We start from the raw sequence: 3,069 nt of genomic DNA, 5'->3' as shown, positions 1-3,069 counted from the left end.
CCACTTGTCCTGAGCTGTCGGTGTTAGCTGACTGTGGTGGATCCAAGACGCAACACCTGCAACTTTAACAGCAGTGGGAGTGGACAAGGTTACAGTATAGGGCTCATCCTATATGGGTTGTAGAAAAATTAGGTTTTACTTTAAACAGAGTCCCTAGATTTAAATGGGTGTCAGGCTTATAGGCATTATTTTTCTTTATTTAATTATGAACACTTCGTATGGCTATTTTGAAAGGCTGCATTTGCCTTTTAAAGGTTAATTTCTTTAGTTTCCGGAGGTCACCTTTTATTTGACCTACGATTTGCGGGTGGCCAACTGAACACAATCTTACAGGGCAGATACCTAGTTTGTTTGGTAGGGGTGCACCTGACTCGGAGGAGGACCGTAGGCAAAAACCTGATTTTATCTTAAGTGAATTTCCTGGCATATATCTATATATCTATCTATATCTATATCTATATCTGTATCTGTGTGTGTGTGTGTGTGTGTGTGTGTGTGTGTGTGTGTGTGTGTGTATATATATACATCTATCTATCTATCTATCTATCTATCTATCTATCTATATCTATATGGCAACCCTTTTTTTTTCGTTTTGTTTTTTGGTCGCCAGTAGCTGCTCGCTCGAGTGTCCAGTTCATGCGTTCCACCTTTTGTTGAACTTTGTGGCCGATAGGCTGCGTGTAACCTCTGTTGTATTGTTAACAGTCTTGTTAAATCTTGCACTATTCCAGCTACAGCTACAAATGCTGGCCTATTGTCTGACTTTAAAATCAGAGGTAGTCTTAAACCTGGGGATAATGTCTTTTAACAGTACTTTAGTCACTTCTTGTACTTTTTCTGTCCTGGTGGGGAAAACTGTAACTTACCCTGAAAAGGTGCAAACAAGCACTAGCCTCCAGCAGGGGGCAGTCCTGTAAAGTCTATAAGCAAGTTTTCACAAGGTATGGCTCTTTTTCCTGTTTCAGTTTCTTAGAGGAGGAGTTCCCCCCTCCCCCCATCCCCACCCCCACTCCGCCCCTTTGTCACTGTATCTAGTGGCTGAGCCTTCAGTGAGAAATTGGAATCCAGATACGGCAGAGTCTTGCTGTTTGTAACTTCTAATGTGACCATGGGCTCCTGGGAGCCTAATGAGAAGGTGCCTAGTCTGCCCTAGTCTTTACATTCTTCAGCTCCCGTCAGCCTGATCAGATGAGTGTCTGGTTCCTCCAAGGTGCAGCAGCCCTTGGCCGATGGCCTCTTTGTCTTGCGGCCTTGGCCATTTCCTGTATTGCCTTCTGAACATTTACCCTTCTAGAGTCTTTTTTTTTTTTTTCCATCTCGCACATTAATCTCTCTCTAGCCTTGTCCGGCTCTGGAATCCTTGCCTAACTTGACTTCGGTCATGTCTACATCCACGTCCGCGGCCTCTCACAATGCTGCTTCCCCCCCCCGCGTTCTCACGCTCCTACGGCCAGCTGGTGGGGCCCGAGAAACGGCACGGGCCCTGCCCCCGCCCACGCACTGCTGTCTGTCTCTCCTGTTTTCTTTTGATTCTCTATCTTTACACTTGCTTTTAGTCTTTCTTTTTCTTTTGCTCTTTTCCCTCTTTTCTAGAGTTTAACAGGCTCTTTTCTTTATACACTTGGAGGGTGAAACAGGCATACCGAGAGTCAGCGTAAATGTTTACAGTCTTACCCTCACCGAGTTCTAAGGCCCGGATTAAAGCAATGAGCCCAGCTTAACGACAGCGTCCAGGGTTACCACCGCATATTCTGCACATCTCTCCCCTCGTGGGTTGGTGAAGCTGTTCCCGTCCACGCATAGCTCCTAGTGTACTGATGCCCAAGGCTGGTCCCGGAGGTCAGATCTGCTAGAGTACACTGGAGTCCAACACCTCTACACAGTCATGCTCGACAGGGCTCTAGCTGTCGGGAGCAAGGCGGTGGGTTCAGGGTGTTCCCAGTTTAGTAGCTCAATGGTTGAAAAGGGCTGATAGATGAAAGTCTGTTGCCCACCCCCCTCCCCCCGGGATGTGGGCCTGGTCATTATAATAGACAGGTCCTCGTATCTCCCTGAGAGGCATTTACAGAGCTCGAGTAAGACCAGATCTGAGATGGCCCACTTGACTATCTCGACTTCTTTCCTTGGCCTCTGGAGGCTCCGATCCTTCCCTTCGAGGTGAGACCTGGGGCGTGTCAGCTCCTGAATCTCATTTCTGAGGGGGTTGTTGGCCTCGGTGAAGCGGGGTAGGCTGGGAAACATGGAGAAAGAATCTGTGTTATCTCTCGTGGCTCCCGTAAAAACTGGCTTCTCTTGCCGTTTCCTGGGACTCCCTTTTTAAAAAAACTCTGTGTCTGCCGGCGAAGCCGCTCTTACTTTTACTTTTGGCTATTTTGCACAAAGTTGTTAAACAGGGCTAAATTAACGCTGGCTTTGTCTATAATCTATTTCGCCGTGAGTCCATATAAAGGAATTTGATCTAGGTACACAGGCTGTCCTCCGACCCCGTCACCACCTGAACTACACGGCCAATTGTTCTCTGCCTGTAGTTCCTTCCGTGGGCCATCCAACAGCAGAAGAGGGCAATTCTAATTCACCCAGAGTTCGTGACCTCTAGGGGGTTAACTGAACTCTATAATCTCCTGCAAAACCTTTTGTAAGGTTCTGTAACATGCATTTTAGTAGGGTAAGTTGTGACGACTTGATGACTTTCCTTTTATTTTTCTTTTTGAAACGTTTTTAAGAGGGCTCCTAGCAGAGTGGGCTTACTTTGTGTCTGACCTATGTTTCTCTCGAGACGAAACAACATTCACCCTACGAGAAGGAAAGGGTAAAAGGTCACTCAGTCACGTAATTCACACTAAATCAAAATGAAAGCTAAAACCAAAGTGTCGTTAAGGGCACACCTGTTCGTCAAGCAATTTAAGCCAAACCAAAATCAGGAGCAAGACCAAAGTGGCAATCAAGGCAGGCCTGTTTATCAAGCAATTCAAGTCAAGTCAAAATCGAAACCGAAACCAAAGTATCAACCAATGAATTCAAGTCAAGTCAGAAACCAAAACCAAAGTGCCGGTAGAGGCACGCCGTGGG

The sequence above is a fragment of the Macaca mulatta genome, chromosome 10 (genome assembly GCF_049350105.2).
Source record: "Macaca mulatta isolate MMU2019108-1 chromosome 10, T2T-MMU8v2.0, whole genome shotgun sequence".
Classification (NCBI taxonomy): Eukaryota; Metazoa; Chordata; class Mammalia; order Primates; family Cercopithecidae; genus Macaca; species Macaca mulatta.
The sequence above is the reverse complement of the archived record's forward strand: the minus strand, read 5'-3'. Positions refer to the sequence as shown.